We start from the raw sequence: 18,094 nt of genomic DNA, 5'->3' as shown, positions 1-18,094 counted from the left end.
TACATGGCAGGACCGCCCTCAAGTGTACTCGTTTGTTTCTAGTAGTTTTACCTCCGGGAAGAAAGCTCGTTGTTCCTTCGTGTTAGCTAAAATGCCGTCTCGTTGGATTGCTGGACGTTGATTGAATACTCGGGAGGACGGATGTACCCTTCATAAGTTTGCAAGCGACCCGGTTCTTCGTGAAAAATAGATTGCAGGGGTGCAATGGACGAGAGCTTCGTGGGTTCCAAATGACGGGTAAGTGTGTATACAGCTGCTAAAAAAAATTAGTTTGGGGCGGACCACGTAATCGGTCTCTCATAACGTAACAAAAGATCCGCGTACGTATGACAGATGTGCTAAATGTGTCAATGTGCGCGTCTATCTATTTTAGAATGTTTATAGGGATGACACTTGACCTTTAATTATTCGCACTGGTTTTGTGCATTTGCTGATTGTAATTCTAATAGATGACACATTCAGATGATTATAGCATTGAAATCTAATGGCCCCAAGACCGTTTTATCCTGCCATCCATTTTTTTCCATAACTCTTCACCTTGATGGCACGGTGGCTCAGGTGGCTCACATCCCAAAAATATGCAACACTAATTGGACGCTCTAAATTGCCCCCAGGTGTGATTGTGAGTGCGGGTGTTTGTCTCGATGTGCCCTGCGATTGGCTGGCAACCAGGTTAGGGTGTACCCCACCTCCTGCCCGTTGACGGCTGGGATAGGCTCCAGCACTCCTCGCGACCCTTGTGAGGATAAATCGATGGATGGAACTCCTCACCTCACTATCGGTCGCAGGGGTTATGGAGCATTTCCCGACTGACCATGGACGAGAGGCCGGGTAAATCCTGAACTGGTTGCCGGTCCGTCGTCATCCTTTTACCAACACACTCGCTATATTTCTCCTGTGGACGTGTCCAAACCATCAAAGTCTAACTTTGTCTCCAAAACATCTAACCTTTGATGATGTAATTTCTCATCCTGTCCCACCCGGTCACTCCTCAACGTTTTAATTCCTGCCACCTCCAGCTCTGCTTCCTGTTGTTTATACAGTGGCACTGCTTCTAATCTTTCCACCGCCACTCTTGTGGGTGTTTCTGCTTCTTCTAGAAAAAAAAAAAAAAAGTTCACTCCAGCCATCCTACCATCATCTGTCCTTGTCCCTAAATATTCTTTCCTGGATGCCAAACTTATCCATAACTTCTTCATCACCCATCTTTCCTTCACCACCATGTCCATTACAATCTGCACCAATCACAACGCTCTCTCTGTTTGAGATACTCCGAACTACTTCGTCTAGCTCCATCCAGAACTTCTCTTTCACCTCTAGGTCGCATCCATCCATCACATTATACATACCACTCTCAGTTTCAAGTTTCAGCTTCATCACTCGATCTGATGGTCTCTTCATGTCCGCATTTCTCTTCCGCTCTACACAATTGTAAACTAACTTGAACCCTGCCCGTAAACACCAACCTTATCGCAAGGGGGTCAAACTCATTTTTCCCGTGGGCCACATGGTTGTTCCAGTTTCCCTTAGGGGGCCGTTATGACTGTGGAGCAAAAATATTTAATCATCTCATCATATTTACATCATCAATCTATTAACTAGTTTTGGAATCAGATATCCATTGATACGGAGGAGGACCCAAAAGCAGGACTCCGGAGACGCGGAGGCAGTTTGGGAAAAGTGTTAATCCGGTCCAAAGTCGGGGATCAGGCAGACAGTCAAGTGGAGCAGCGGTAGTGAGGACATCGGGGGTAGAGAGCAGGTCCGCGGGCAGGCAGGGGTCGGTACACGGGAGATCGATCAGAGAAGGCAGGAGTATCAAAGACGTCAAGCTTATGGGGTCGGTAGGAGGACAGGCGGAGGTCGGTGCACCAGGGTTCACGATCAAGAATACGGGAGTGCAGGAACGGCGCATGAGTTGTGACGATCTGGCGAAGACCAGTCGTCCCCTTGGGTCCTATAAATACAGGGGTTACTCAACGAGGATGAGGTGCAGGTGTGCGCAACCTAATCAGCGCTGGTGTGCTGGGACCTGTCCAGCCAGGGCTCGACCGGCAGGAGCATGACAAGGTAATGTGTTTTTCAACTATTCACGTTTGGCAACACAAAAAAAATGCTCGCAATATCTCAACTTGATCATTTATGACATATGACAATTTGAAATTATGGTACATATTTTGACAAGAAACATGGAAATTGACGTTCTAGATTAGGCTTCGCGTGCCATAAAAAATCATGTGGCGGGCCAGATCTGGACCCCGGTGCCTTGAGTTTGACACCGGTGCCTTATTGGCTTTCCACCTGCTCTGCTGGACACACAATATACTGTATCAACTAACTCCTGAGCTTTTCCTGTCATATGTCGAACCGTCAAAGTCCCTCCATGCATTACTCGGCTTTGTGCTTTCCTCTTCTCTTTCCTCTCCTTGACCTTCGACCCGCAGCAGCTGCATTTCCACCGCCACTGTTCGCCAGTGACAGACGTTCTAAACCTGGGCCACGACTGAGCAGATACATAATATTTTGGTTGAAAACTCAGCTTTGTTTTGTGAAGTTTTAAATCGGATGACTCAGTCCTCTGGATTTATTCGTGTTTGGGACCGGCCTACAGTGTGTACTGCGTACCCCTCAACCCCCCAGGCTGCATTAAGAAAGTGCAGAATGTAACCGTCTCAATCCTGGCTTCCACAGATTGACTGGACCCGATGTCCTCCATTCATTGTCGTAATTTATGGGCAGGACGGGATGTTCCCTACACTTTTTTTTTGATGGCAACTTTGGTCCTCTGCAGCATTTTACTACCCAAAACAAGGTAAAACAAGCATTGACGATATAGCATTTGGACCACGCGGGAACCCTCGCAAGTAGTGCATTGGTCAACATTTTATCTTTTGGCCCAATCACGTCGCTTAGAGGTTTTAACCGCTGACGTTAGGACATAGATATGAAGAGTAGATAGACCAGTGTGCTTTTAGCCGGCCAGCTATGTGACGTTCCTTTGCAATAGCCATGTTGGGAAGGGCGGAGTTCCCTTTCAAAGCAATGCATCAATACTGATAAATCGCAATTGCTCAATCTTCAACAGATTTTTTTTTACAAGGTTTGATATGCATTCATCGAAGATGACTCGCTGTGGCGACCCCTAACGGGACAAGATGAAAGAAAAAGAAGAAATCTTTTTTTCTGCCCACGTCAAAGAGCGTGCAATCAATTGTATTTTATTTGAATTTATCAAATTTTTATGATCACAAATTCAATTTGATCTGTAAGAGATTATTCCCACTTCTCTTGCACAATGTCCTGATGCGATCCTGCCGTCCAGCGCTGACGACGTTGACCTCCACAGTTTAGCGTCCTTGTAGGCATGCCTTTTGAAAAGGGGCACCTTTTACTCTATCAGATTGATATCTGTGCGTCAGATGATCAACTTTCCCCGCCAAGAGCAGTACATTGAGCAACTAAACAGAATGGCTTGTCCTCCAAAGACAGGCAAGTTTCCAGATCCCTGTGAAAAAATTGTCCTACATGTTCGTGAGACAACACCTCGTAACCTTCCCCCGAGTCCCGAGTCCGCTGTGACAGAGAAACGGGTGAAGAGCAAAAATGACAGTGACAGTCTGCAAGGAGGAGACATTGTAAGTTAGAGTTCATGAACAGGCCCTCATGTCAGTAAATATCTGGCTATGACCTCTTTGTATTTAAAATCCAATAGGCAAGTGATTCTCAAATCTTTTACTCCTATACCACGGAAAAAAATATTTAGCTTTCCAAGTCCCACCATCTTCTTTTCCTTTCGGCTTGTCCCATCTTTTTCCATGTAAGACTCCTCCATCTTCCTCTAACATCAACAGCCCTAAAGTCTTCCCTCACAATATCCATCCACCTTCTCTTTGGATTGTTGACCCCAAGTATTTGAAGTCGTCCACCCTTCCTATCTCTTCCCCCTCATTCATGCACATATATTCTGTTTTACTTTGCTTCCATCTTCCTAATTGTTCCTCCACCTGCTCCCAGCTTTCACTGCATATCACAATATCATCTGTGAACATCAAGATCTAAAGGGATTTCAGTCTGTCCTCATCTGTCAGCCTTATCCATTACCACAGCAAACAGGAAAGGGCTTAGAGTTGATCCCTGATGCATTCCCACCTCCACCTTAAATTCTTCCGTCACACCTATGGCACAGTTTACCACTGTTCTGCTGCCCTCATACATGTCTTTTACTATTCTAACGTACTTCTCTGACACTCTGGACTCCCGCATCCAGTACCACAGTTCCTCTCTTGGTAATCTGTCATAGGCTTTCTCTAGATCCACAAAGACACAATGTACCTCCTTCTGACCTCTGGACTTTTCTATGAGCATCCTCAAGGCAATAATGCATCTTTGGTGGTCTTTCTTGGTATGAAACCTCATTGTGTGGCTCATCAACTTTATTCCACTATAGGTCAGCACTGCCTTTGTTCTTAAAAATAGGAACAAACACACTTTTCCTCCATTCTTTAGTCATCTTCTCACCCGCTAGTATTCTCTTGAACAAGTTGCTTTAGTGCCTCTCTAATCTCCCCCTTACTAATAATTGCCACTTCCTGGTCCACCACACTTGCCTCTTCTACTCTTCTCTCATTTTCTTTATTCACCAACTTCTCAAAGTTTTCTCTCCATCTATCCAGAACACTACTGGCATCAGTCAAGACATTTCCATCTCTATCCTTAATCACCCTAACCTGCTGCACATCCTTCTCATCTCGATCCCTCTGTCTGGCCAACCTGTAGCGATCCTTTTTTCCTTCTTTAGTATAGAACCCATTGTACATGTTCTCATGTGCCTCTTGTTTATCCTTCGCCACCTCTACCTTTGCCCGACTTTGCATCTCAATGTATTCCTTTCTCAGTGTCCCACTTCTTTTCTCCCCCCCCATATACCACGAGAGCATGGGCATCAAGCTCAAGAGCCCAGAGCAAGATTTAGCCCGTTGCACCAATTTATATATTCCAGTAAAGCAATTAAAGTATGTCGACTTGTTTCTTGCGAAATGTGTTTGATTTTTTTGATGCATTTGCTTTAACTTTTAACAGATGTTACAATATTCTTTTTTGTAAACAACAAAATATAAATACTTGTACACATAATATTTGTGCACCACAATTTCCCATGATTTCTGATTTCAAATGTAGTTCATTGTTAATAGATGAGTGAAACAATTTCTGTGGCAATATCCATCCATCAATTTTCTTAGCCGCTTATCCTCACAAGGGTCACTGGAAGTGCTGGCGCCTATCCCAGCTGTCATTGAGCAGGAGGCGGGGTACACCCTGAACTGGTTGCCAGCCAATCACAGGGCACATAGAGAGAAACAACCAATCGAACTCACAATCACACCTCGGGGCAAGTTAGAGTGTCTAATTAATGTTCCATGTTTCTGGGATGTGGGAGGAAACCGGAGTGCCCGGAGAAAACCCACCCAGGCACGGGGACAACATGCAAACTCAACACAAGTGGGTCCGGGTTTGAACCCGGGACCTCAAAACTGTGAGGCCGACGATTTCCAGCTAAGCCACTGTTCCACCCTATGGCAATAGTGTATATAAAACGATGTGTTCAAGTGACCATCCATTTATATGGTTTTCATAGTTATAAAGGCCCTCTGATAAAAACCTTAACTATGATGTGGCCCACGTCAAAAATAAGTGAGCCAGTACTAGAGGTTGTTGTCTTGGAGTAGGGCTCAGCAACCTTGTTGAGGCTAAGGGCTACTTCGTGAGCACCGATCGTATGAAGGGCTACGTGACCTGTTTGAGGCAAATTTCAGACTCAGTTCATTACATATACATAAAATATTTTTTGTTTTAATTTATTGTAGTAAATGACATTACAGGTATTTTAAAATTTTAATTCGCGTAAGCAAGTCAGATTCAGAATTTAAAGCACAAATAATAGTTACAATTTGTGGCCTATGGTATTTTTAGAACATACCTCGAGGGTGCCTTATATGGTCCTCGCGGGCTACCATTCGCCCGCGGGCACCCCGTTGGTGACCCCTGTCTTAGATATACAGTATTTTTTTTTCTCGGAATCTGACCCTCTAGTACACTCAGTTAAGACTGCATTTGCAATTGTAACCCCCCCGCCCCTGCCTTTCACATCAAAGTTACTCAATGCCCTGCCTCCACTAAAAATGAAGTGTTCAAACGTTTTGAGAGAAAAAAACATTCAAATACACACATGCCAACATCTTGAAGAAAGTATTTTACAGAACGGTGGAGGTTGCATATTCAATTTTAGTTCATGTATGCCACGTGTCCCCATATCTTGTCTTTTTTTTCCCCTCAATATCCTGAGTCTTGTGAGCGCTCCTTCCCAATGGAGAGAATGGTTCATGTACTGTACCGTGTCTGCAATTGTACTGCCATCTAGTGGTCGCTACCTTGCCTCATGATAGTTGAATGTTCAGTCGCCATCTGTTGGATCCATTGATATTTGCTTTGCAATGTAACTGGACACGTATTCACCCAGGAAGCTGCTGTTGCCTGGCCACAGTCACGTGACAAAAGTCAATACCACGAAAGTGGCACTGCAAATAAAAAAATAATAAAATGAAATGAAAAACTGAAATCTCTCAGAAGTGGCACAACATACAATAATTGTTAGCAGGTAAAGGCTAAGGTTTAAAATGACACGTGAGTAGCCACCAATTTTAACTGTAAGCAAGTTTTTTTCAGAAGTATTTCTTTGAAAACATTTTCCATCCCCTTTGGAAAGTCTGATGTGGACATTGGTTGCTTATAAATATATTCCTTGGTACGCTTGTCCTTGCGGCTTTCTCGAGAAGGAATAGGCTTTTGTCGGGATGCAGTAATCAAAAATGTATGTGTTGATGTCGACGTTTGAACTCAGTTTGGATTCCATTTCGTTTTGGTGTTTTTCCGACTCTGCTCTGCATCAATATTACATGCCTACTCTAGCAGAAGAGGGATTTTTCCTGTTGGCTAATGTGAACCGCAAAGAGCGCAAACACAATGGCCACAAACAAAAGTTAAAACTACTTCCTTATGTCGGAGCAGACGGAACGAGTTTGCTGAGAAAATGACCGAAAGGTATGAAAATGGAGTTTGGTTTGGATTCAACTACCATGCAGGAAAGAAAGGAAAAAAAAAAACAAAAAAAACAGAACAAACAATATTAAGCTCATATTTTCGCTTTCGTGACAACTAATTGCATATTCATCACCAAGATGCTACAATTTGTCGTTACATTGAGCGGACAATACTCAGAAATTGAAGGTGGTAAGATGACACTATTGAGCGGCCTGTTTCGCCGTCCCGTCTAATGCAAGGTGATTCCTACTCAAGTAGCAGTCCATTAACAACCAATTAAGTTCCTATTAATATTTTACCAGACAGGGCCTCTCATCCTGATGTGTTTTAAGGAGCTTTTTCCCAGGAGTGCTTGAACATGAGCAGCTTTTAGCGCAGCATAAAGAGGCCTGTGTAATGGGCTGGAGGAGGAGGAGGAGTGGCAACCTGATAGCACTGAGAGGAGAGGAGAGAGGCTCCTGCAGCTGGCCCGGGCCCGCTCCGAGCCAAGCCTGCGGATCCCCGGGCCAAAGCGGTCTTTGGAAATCCTTGACTTTTACGGCTCGGTCACAGGATCGGGCATGAATAATGACCTCGTGTCATGTGCGTTGAACATAAACGTGTGTTGATATTTAGAGACGTGACTGATGGCTTTCGTCTTGTGTACTCGGCAGTCTTGCCCTACGCGCGTTCCAGCGTCCTCTCTCAAGTAACTCTCCGCTTTTCTGCTGCTCTGGAGTGAAGCAACCCCGTTCTTTAGGCTTGTGCGGCTGGATGTTCCAGGCCGGTCCGGGGGAAACTCCCTGCCTTGAGAGAAAGCGATAGGGAGAGAGGCTATTATGTGCCTGCAGCCTCGGGCTACTCCCAGCGGATAAGGCATTTGTCTTCGCTTGAAAGTATGATTTATTTTTCCACCAGTCAGAAGGGTTATGTTTGTCACCGCACACTGAAAGGACTTTTGGAAATAGCAGCAGAAGCAGAAAGGGAGAGAAAAGAATGTCTACTGGTTCTCTAATGCCAGCTTTGTGTCAGGGAGTTCTATGGTTTCCTTGTTCGAGATCTCCCTTAGTCTTCATTAACTCCAGTTAATCATATGTTGCCTGAACCTTGCTTGTAATTTATCAGCATCTGTGTGTGGATGATTAAGGGGAAAGGGAGAATGCGGGGGGGGAGTACGTGGTTGTATCGGGTTCCTTCCACTGGGTGTAGATGTAGTCTTAGATTTTTCGCTGGCTGATTAAGAGTGTGTGTGCGTGCATGTGTGTGTGTGTGTGCAAGGAGTGCACTGAGGAGGAGAGGAACTTCAGCTTTAATTTCCCCGAGCTCCAGATATTACACCCCCGCGCTCCCTGTTTTTATTGGAGTAGAGACCAAAAAACACCAAAGTGTTTATGATGCATTAAAACACGGTTGGGAAGTCGACAGGGCAATTGTAAATCTATACATTTGGCTCCGTCGGAGGCCCAAAGTGTCTTTTTTAGAGGATTGTGTGTGTTTTACCGAGTGATGATTGTATGGTTGCGTGAAATTACATCTATCATGTTGATGCGCTTGACAGTGGATAAAAAAGTTTTCGTCTGGGGAAAAGAAGAACAACATGGAGGAGGAGGAGGAGGAGGCAGGACCTCTGGATAGGACCGTTGTCGGCCAGTCCATGGGAAATTTGAGGCCTTGTTGTGTTTTGGGTGAAATCACAGAAGGAATGAATGTCGTACTTTCCCTTTAATGACCGTTTGAACAACAGGATGTGTGAAAAGACCACATTAGATTCCATTAGCTTTGGTTTTGTCTTGTTTTTTTGTCGGCAAAGTTTTAATAATCTACAAAGGGAGCTCGGCAGCGCTCTAATGGACATTGCATGCCCTGCGCTTTGTCTTGCTGTCAAGAAACAGCCTTCATACCAGGAGACACATTAGCAGGCTCTAATTAGTGTAAATATTTCTCTCCAGTATTTCCTCACCAAGCTAGCAGTGATTAGCCATGTGTTGTTTTTTTTTTCCACAGGCTTTGTATCCATTTTCAGCTTTTTTTGCTGACCTTCTCTGCTTGTGCACTCAATATAGCCCCGTCTATCTCTTCCCTCCCTCCCGCTTTTTTTTAAGGTGTGTCTTCATGGCGCTTCAGCAGTCTTCTACCTCATTATTTCTGTACACGTTTGTCTGTGCTCCACCCTTGGTTGCTCCCGTGTCCCAGCCAAACAGAATGTGACAGCAGCGCCGCAGCACTCATTTTCAGCCATCACAGGACAGATTTCCCCTTCCAAGGCTCCAGTGTGTTGCTTGATCGATGGCACATATGCTTTTTTTCACTGTTGTTTTCTGTCTGTGGAGCTGCCCAGGCCTTTTTCTCTTTCCCCATTCATCTATGTTTGTCTCCCTGTGTGTGTGTGCTTGGAAGTGGAATGTTTCCTCTGTCAGTAGTGGTCCTTATAACAATGAATTATAATATTACCGGGCGCTGCTTTCTTTCCCTCACACTGTTTTTACATTGAACACACTCTTCACACATTTTCTGCTTTTGCTTACAGTCACCATTGCTTAGGTTTTCATGTGTGTGTGTGTGTGTGTGTGTGTGTGTGTGTACGAGGGCCTCCATTCCTGTGGTATGCACATTGCCGCGATACGTCTTGGATCCGACACATTCACTTCAGTGGCAGGATACACTCGCTCAGATATTATGGACGTAGACTTAATCTGTTCCAGTGTCAAACTGTCACCATCATCAAAGATGTATGCACAGGCAATTTTTTTGAATAACATTCGAACATCTTCACTGTCACACCGCAGGCAATCCGAGTTTGAGGATTTTACATTTCAAGTAAAACTTCTGGCCCTGTTACATCAACCAGTGAAGAGTAACACTTGCATCTTCTTCTTTTCCTTTCGTCTTGTCCCATTACGGGTCGCCAGAGCGTGTCATCGTTTTCCATCTAAGTCTATCCCGTGCATCCTCTTCTCTTAACACTCACTGTCCTCATGTCCTCCCTCACAACATCCATCAACCTTTTCTTTGGTCTTCCTCTCGCTCTTTTGCCTGGCACCTCCATCCTCAGCACCCTTCTACCAACATAGTCACCCTCTCGCCTCTGGACATGTCCAAACCATCAAAGTCTGCTCTCTCGAATCTTGTCTCAAAACCATCCAACTTTGGCTGTGGCTCTAATGATCTTATTTCTAATCCTATCCAACCTGCTCACTCCAAGCGAGAACCTCAACATCTTCATTTCTGCCACCTCCAGTTCTGCTTTCTGTTGTTTCTTCGGTGCCACCGTCTCTAATCCGTACATCCTGGCCGGGCTCACCACTGTTTTATAGACTTTGCCCTTCATCCTAGCGGAGACTCTTCTGTCACATAGAACACCAGACACCTTCCGCCAACTGTTCCATCCCGCTTGGACCTGTTTCTTCACTTCCTTATCATTCTCTCCATTGCTCTGTATTGTTGCCCCCAAGTATTTGAAGTCATCCACCCTCCCTATCTCTTCTCCCTGTAGCCCCACTCTTCCCCCTCCACCTTTCTCATTCACGCACATATATTCTGTTTTACTTCGGCTAATCTTCATTCCTCTCCTTTCCAGTGCATGTCTCCATCTTTCTAATTGTTCCTCCATCTGCTCCCTGCTTTCACTGCAGATCACAATATAATCTGTGAATATCATGGTCCAAGGGGATTCCAATCTAACCTCATCCGTCAGCCTATCCATTACCACAGCAAACATGAAGGGGCTTAGAGTTGATCCCTGATGCAGTCCCACCTCCACCAGTTTACCACTGTTCTGCTACCCTCATACATATCTTGTACTATTCTAACATACTTCTCTGCCACTCCAGACTTGCACATGCAGTACCACAGTTCCTTTCTTGGTACTCTGACATAGGCTAAGAGTTACTATTGCATGTTGAATGTTATTTTGAGAACTCTGCAATTGTATAACAAACATGTCATGCCAATGACACAATTGAAGCAATGTCAAAAATCATCACAGGTGACGAACCACATAGAAGTTTGAAACGTAATCGCTTATTCTAACTAGCAAGCTACAGCTTAGATTAGCAACATCATGAAATATTTGCAACAAACAATTAAATCATCTGCAGAACTATCCAATGACTGAAGCCATAGAAAATAACAATTAGTGCTACCACAGATGTCTGTAATAAACATAACTGATTATCGGGAAGCTGCAGTATGGAGCTGGATTGTAAAGTGTTAGCTCGGAAAATGTCTCAATGTGATTTTGAGTCGATGGAATTCCGCAGCTTCGTCATTGAGTGTAATTTCAACTTCCGATCTTGAAAATATTTAAAAATGATTGTCCAAAAGCGTATAGCCGCCGGTCATAAGAGATGCACTTGATTCAAACTAGGAGCTCATCTGTGTTCCTTCTCCCCTTTATTCACTTTATTAGCATCAAACTTGTTACAGGTTATAAAATGTTGTCAACTTTTGGACCATATGCTGTATTATTCCAAAAGTATATTTACAAAAAAATGTGAAGTTCATTCATGTGACTTTTTAAAAAATTCAGATGCAGTAAAATTCACAGAATATTTGTGAATTTAAGTGACCAGAATTGCAATAATACACATCATACTTGATGGAGTTGGACACAAATTTTGTTTAAAATATGATTGAGTGACAAGACTAATTGTCATGTAAGCGTAGAAAGTTAAGTGTTGAGAAAAAAAAGAAAATAAATATTGGGTTGACCAACTTGTAAATTCAACTTGATATTGTCTTGACTATCTATCCTTCTTCTGCTGGAATCTCCTAATTGTAATTGTAGCTGCTGCCTCAGGCATGGGATGTGTGTCATGCGAGGAAGGTCAAAAAAAATGCGCACACTTAGAGATTTCAAATATTTCTACCAGCCCTCAGAGGATCGGATTGTTTTGCGGGAAACCATGTCATGGGTCAAATGATTGAATTATTAATGGAAGAGCCCTGCAATAACAATCAACCACGTCTATTGTGATTCAAACATGATATTCTCTCAGCCCAACTGGATTCTACCATATTACAATCCAAATCCAATAATGCCGAGTGTGCAAAAATACCCCCCCCCCCCAGCACGCCCTCTTCTATTGTTTCATCAGTAGAAGCAACTTCAGTCAGTTTCTCTCTTAGTGGAGAGGATTATTGAGTCCACAAAATAATATCGACTGCTGTGCATCGTTTCCAAGGAGAAAGTAATACATTTTCATCAGAAGAGCTTGTACAGTAGAACAATTCATAATCATGGGAGTCTTTCAGTACACGCTCAACCAGGCAAATGTTTGCGTGCGCGCGTGTGTGTGTGCTTTATTGTGTGTAGTCTGGCATCAGTCACGAAACTCCAATCTTGGTTCTTTTTTGCAGTGCCAAATATGGATTTTGCTTCTGAGCGGAGTTGGAAATCAACCAAGAAATTCCAATTCACATTCATGACTCACATTATGTAAATGTCAACAGGCAATACGGCATTGGCACATTAGCATTTGTAAAGGAGAGCTCCACCGCGAGAGGTGTGAGCATTTTAACCTTCGTTAACACGTTAGAGATTAAACTGAAAGTAATATGTATATATTGCATTTTGATGTTTTGAAAAGAAGTTCACTGGCTCTCATCTGTTCCCCGCAGGCCCTTTCTCACAGCGCCGGTATGGAAATGTGTGTTATTGCAAAAACCCCGGTGATGGATTCTTGACCTCGGCTCAGGAGGATTTCACAGTCTGTTTTGAGAATGGAGGTAGAGCAACATCGGGGAGAGAGACGTAAGGTCACTGCTTTAGCATTTATTATGCGCCTCTGCCAGAAAACACAACTCTTTTAGCTTTCCTAAACATAGCTTGGCTGGACACAGGCTGACAACTTTACTTAGGAGACGGAACCTAAACAGATTTGTTAATGCAGCTGCTGAAAAGTGTCCCATTTACAGCCGCTCCTCTGTGCCTCTGCTTTTCCCTTTTCTTTTTTGTACTCGCCTTTTCTTTCTTTAACAGAAGGAAAATGGAAACCCGAACAACATCTTAAAAATACCCCATGCTTCCAGGTACACTTTCAAGTGGATGTTGTACAATGTCGAGAATGTAGCAGGCAAGAGACACTTACTGTAATGTTTTCAGGGGTTTATATTCTAAACAGGAGCATTTGTCAAGCATGCTTGCATCATTCTGTAATGTTTGTGGTCCTCGCCCTAAGACGTCCTTTGAGGCCTGCACGAGATTGAAAAAAAGAGTATTTCGTTGCAAGTTTCCCCCCCCCCCCCTCATCATGTTCCCAACTTAATGGGGAAATAGAAAACAAAAGACGACATATGTAATTATAGCGTGACTGAAGAGTAAACATGTCTCGTGCGAGTGGGGCTACGCTTTCGGCAGCAGGCTAATTGCAATGTTCCCCTTCTACTGCAGCGACTGGGTTATTTGATAGCTGGCAGTCTGAGAAATGAACATGCATGAGTCTTTCCATGCACGCTGATGCACTCATGATGTGTGCGCACTCGTCGCTTTCACTCCTTTTTAAAAAGCATGTTGCTCTTTATTGCTTTTATAGATGGAGCGTTTATGAGTGATATTCCTGACATTCTCCCAGCACATGACATCAATCATATACTTTGTTTAAAATTCAGAGGAAAGACACACAAGCAAATTAGTCTGAATACACAAACAACATAGCATATTGGACTTAAAGTCAAAAAGTGTTTGCCTGCCACAGCCCACAACGTTCTAGCGGTTATAACCGGCAATGACGCAGCCTTGAATGGCGTACTAACCTTGAGACAATTTCCTCACATTATTTCCCCTCACCTCCACTTTTCATGTGACTGAACGAGCCGCTTTTTATTTACTGCACACACAGCGTAAGATGTAGGCATTGCATTTGTGTGGAAGTGTTTGCTCTTCAAAAGCCAATAGAGAGGGTGTGCTATGCTCTTTAAGTCCCATCAAACCTGCAGCTCTGTTTATTGTAGCCAGCAGAGAGTAAATGCTGAGGCAGACAAAAAGGGGGCGAGCATACCTTTGAACTGGAATAATTTGGGAGCTTGCTTTTTTTTTTTCTTCTTCTTCTCACAAGTACTGCAGAACTGGAAATGATGTTTTGGTGAGTCCCTTGATAGTTTTTTGCTGCCATGGACCAACTAACAGAGTCTCTTCGGGCTTTGCTCCGGTGGTGTGATATTACAAGCCCCACAGTACATAATCCAACACATTGCGAGTTATTAAAATATGACCATAGCTGCTCCCAGGGGCTATATAACTCTCACACACACTGTCACACACACTCTGCTCCGCATTCCTGTAGCACATATGCAAGACACAGACCCTTAACTGCATACAACCGGACTAGAACAGTGCTACCAAGTCGTTTACACAAGACATTTTGAGACAAAAATGGAAAGAAGTTTTGAGTGCCACTATAAGTAACAATAATGTTTTGTCGCCAGAAATTGTGACATGGTGTATATATATATATATATATATATATATATATATATATATATATATATATATATATATATATATATATATATTAGTATTCAAGATTTAAATAAAGTGTGATCTAATTATGAACATAATTTTTCTTAGCAGCACAAACTAAAAGGAACATTTTACTCAGAGTTCTTTCAAACCGTTCGTATCTCACTGGGGCGTCTACTCCCCAAGTGGGGTTGCGTCAGGAAGGGCGTCCGGCATAAAAACTGTGCCAAACAATGTCACAGATGTCACACTGTAGCGACAACGGGACAAGCCGAAAGAAACTTCTTCTATCAGTATCACAGCTACGAAGTAAAAGGGAATGTGTGTGGAACTAACCTAATTGACTTGATAACATAATCATTGTTATAGGTTTTTTGCGACTGTTTTGTAATGTCAAATTGTTAATGTATGCAGGTTTTAACTTGACTTACTGTTTTTAGCATGTAGTCTATTATTTTGAAGGGTATGCACTGAAACTCGTCAGTTTTAGTACAGAAAATAACTTCACACAACACCAGTGACAATTTATTTAAAATGAGATGCAATAAAAACAGTAATGTATTAAATCAAATGCTTTTTGGATTTTTATCCCAATTTATTGTGATGTAAAGTTGCTACTTTGACCCTTGGTGAAGTTGTTGCTCAATGCTAAATTTTTGTGTTTCTACATTTTGGGGAAATTTATGTTTTGTTTTTCTGTCATCAGCTCTTACATTGGTTTGAAGACTTATAAAATAAAGTGCAAGAAACCATCTTCGCAGGAGTGCAACCCACCGTTTGACTTCCGAGCTGCCACAATGCTGACATAAAATTATATATATATATATATATATATATATATACATTTTTTTAACCTAGTTAACTTGACTGAAGTTCTCGACGGTGTAGGCTGAGGCTCATAGCGGGAAGCAGCACGTCAAACTACTCCAGATCATGAAAGCCTCCTTTGCACAATATACAGTAAGCGTTGCACTGAGGTGACTGATCATTAATTTTAGCATAGTTATTACGTTTCTTCGCCACTGCTGTTTGGCAGAACCCTGTCATTGTGCATTTTCTTCTTTGTTGGTTTGTCGCTGCTTCTTAGTTGATTTTTGCAACTTTCTTATTTGGGTTAAGCGGTCTTTAGGAATTGAATTTGGGAAGTGATTTTTTTTTAATGATTATAGGAGAAGCAGAATGTGAATGTGAACAAAGGAAATTGTATATTTAGTGTGATAGGAGGAGGTTCTATTTTTTTTTTGTAGACTACGAACATAATAAAGAATCACAGATTTGTGTGTCAAACGTCGATACGCACAAATTTGTGTATAAGTTTCTTTCGGCTTGTCCCTTTCGGGGTCGTCACAGCGTGTCATCTCAGATGAACGCACATATGTTTGGCACAATTTTTACGCCGGATGCCCTTCCTGACGCAACCCTTCTCAGGGAGTGGAGGCCCCAGTGGGATACGAACCCACAACCCCTGGTTTATCAAACCAGTGCTCTAACCACTGAGCTATAGGGCCTCACGCACAAATTTGTGTATATCCACGGTAAATGAATGAAGCCTAATGACATTTCGCGGAACTTTGCATAGACATACAAGTTAGTTATTACGAGATTATTTTTGTGTAAATTTACTCTATAGTTTAAACAGTTAAATAGGAAGAGGTAATCTTAACATGTAAGACAATGGTACTTTCAAACCCTCATTTGACCCCTTTTACCGCAGACATTTGTCCAATAGCATGTCACTAGAAAACAGACGAGCAGCCTATATTTAATCAAGCACAGATGATAAGAGTTCTCTCCGGAATGAGGAAGGAAGGAAGGAAAGGAGTGATATGCACTAAATCAGATCAATGCCACACACTCAATTACAGTTTATGTACCGGGAATCTGAAAAGAAATTATCATAACCTGGAGCGTAGTTTGTGCAAAGCGGAGTGTGTGACTGGATTGATTTGCAAACTGGGTCCAAATGAAAGGGGGGGGGGAGCCAACCGGGAGAAAGTCCTGTGGTAATGATATACTGTATAAGCCCGAATTGGATTCCTCTATGTGGAGCACAAGAGGAACACGATTGTTGGATCATAATTCACACAACCTGCTTCTTTCAACAGTGGTGGATTAGACCCTCGGAAGGATACAACGCCGCTCATCTCCATTAGTTGTGCATTTCCACACACATGTACACACATTCGGGCCTCCTATAGCCCAGTTTTTTGTACTGGTGCAGTCCCGAGGGTGCAGAGCAGGACAGGAGATTTATGTTCTTCCCTGTCCAGACTCGGTTCTCCCAGCCAGTGCTCCACTCGTTAGTGCACTTACATGTTCAGACATGTTCCTCTAACAAGCTGTTCGGAGGCATCATCCAGAACCCTGATGGATTTCGACGTTGAAGGGGTCTCTTTCCTTCCTCAACAGAAGATGTCACAGTGCATAAAGCATGGCAGGAAGTGCCATCTGCAAAATCCATTTGCAGACCCGAAGATTCACTGAAATTAAAATGTTTGCCTTCTGCGTGCGTATGTATTCAGGAACGTGTGCCCTTGAGGCATTTCTTATCGGTCCTATGTTAGGACAACTATAATCTCCATAGTTCTGTAATAGGAAATGAGTGTCATTGCTGTTTTTTATGTTGCTTACAGTGACTTGAGCAAACAGAAAAGGGCAAATGAGCAAATAGTTTGCTGCTCTACTAACATGGTTTAACGGTTTTGCGCCTAATCCACACGGTAATGCACCCAGAGTCTATTTTGCAAATGCGTGCCTGACTGATTACGGGCTGTGCACGTATCTTAGTGTGTGTGTGTGTGTCTTTATCTGTGGGTTTCTAGTAGCGTCGCTACAGCTGACAGCTTAATGCAAGATCCGCACTCATCATGGAAATGTACTATGATGGAAGAAGACGCTTTAAATTGATAAAGTACGGTTTCATGTGAGGGCACAGAGTGAAAGATCGCCGGCAATGAACCTCTTTTCATTTAAGTCTGCACCTTGGGATTTATTCAGAAATCCTCTCTACTACTTGGGGATCCATTGAAATTATTTGAGTAATGAAGATGTATTGCACAATCATTGACGAGACAATGAGCGGCTAATGCAACATGTAAGAAAAATGACTGCACTAACCATAGATAATAGCATCCCATTGGCCTTGGTTGCTCATTTCGTGGCAAAAGCCCACATAACACAAGGTACTAATGGGCAAAATTCGGAGTGATTAAACCAGATTAAGTGGATCAGTAGTACAACACCTTGGTCCACCTTGGGCTTGTTTGGAAATGTTTCATTTTTTTCAATAGTAAATAAAAAAATAGAACTCATCTGTACTTCTGGTGTCACCATAAAAGTTTAAAGTTCCTGTGGATGGATTTCTTTAGCGGCTTTACCTCCTTAGCTACCCGAGTACCTTGAGTTCCTCCTCTGTCCTCAATGAAGAAAACAACCAGGGTACAGAAGGTTCTCCCTGGATTTTTCTGTTCCTCTTGTCAGGTTGGGTTTTCTGAGCGCTACTCGGAACTCTTTTAGGGTTCAGGCTGTGCTGAAGAAAAGGTGATTGGTGACAGACCT

The 18,094-nt window shown here is 43.0% G+C and overlaps 1 long non-coding RNA gene and 1 other non-coding gene across 2 annotated transcripts; one reads left to right on the top strand and one right to left on the bottom strand.

The window, feature by feature from the left end:
* Positions 1-2,000: 2,000 nt before the first annotated feature.
* On the top strand, positions 2,001-13,497 carry LOC133508730 (uncharacterized). Its single transcript, XR_009797130.1, has 3 exons — positions 2,001-2,070; positions 12,436-12,581; positions 12,697-13,497. It is a non-coding gene; the product is annotated as an uncharacterized LOC133508730 (long non-coding RNA).
* Positions 13,498-15,971: 2,474 nt separating this feature from the next.
* Positions 15,972-16,044, bottom strand: trnai-gau (transfer RNA isoleucine (anticodon GAU)). Its single transcript has one exon. It is a non-coding gene; the product is annotated as a tRNA-Ile (tRNA).
* Between the last annotated feature and the right edge of the window lie 2,050 nt (positions 16,045-18,094).

Source organism: Syngnathoides biaculeatus, chromosome 11 (genome assembly GCF_019802595.1).
Source record: "Syngnathoides biaculeatus isolate LvHL_M chromosome 11, ASM1980259v1, whole genome shotgun sequence".
Taxonomy (NCBI): domain Eukaryota; kingdom Metazoa; phylum Chordata; class Actinopteri; order Syngnathiformes; family Syngnathidae; genus Syngnathoides; species Syngnathoides biaculeatus.
This window is presented reverse-complemented; position numbering and strand designations above follow the sequence as displayed.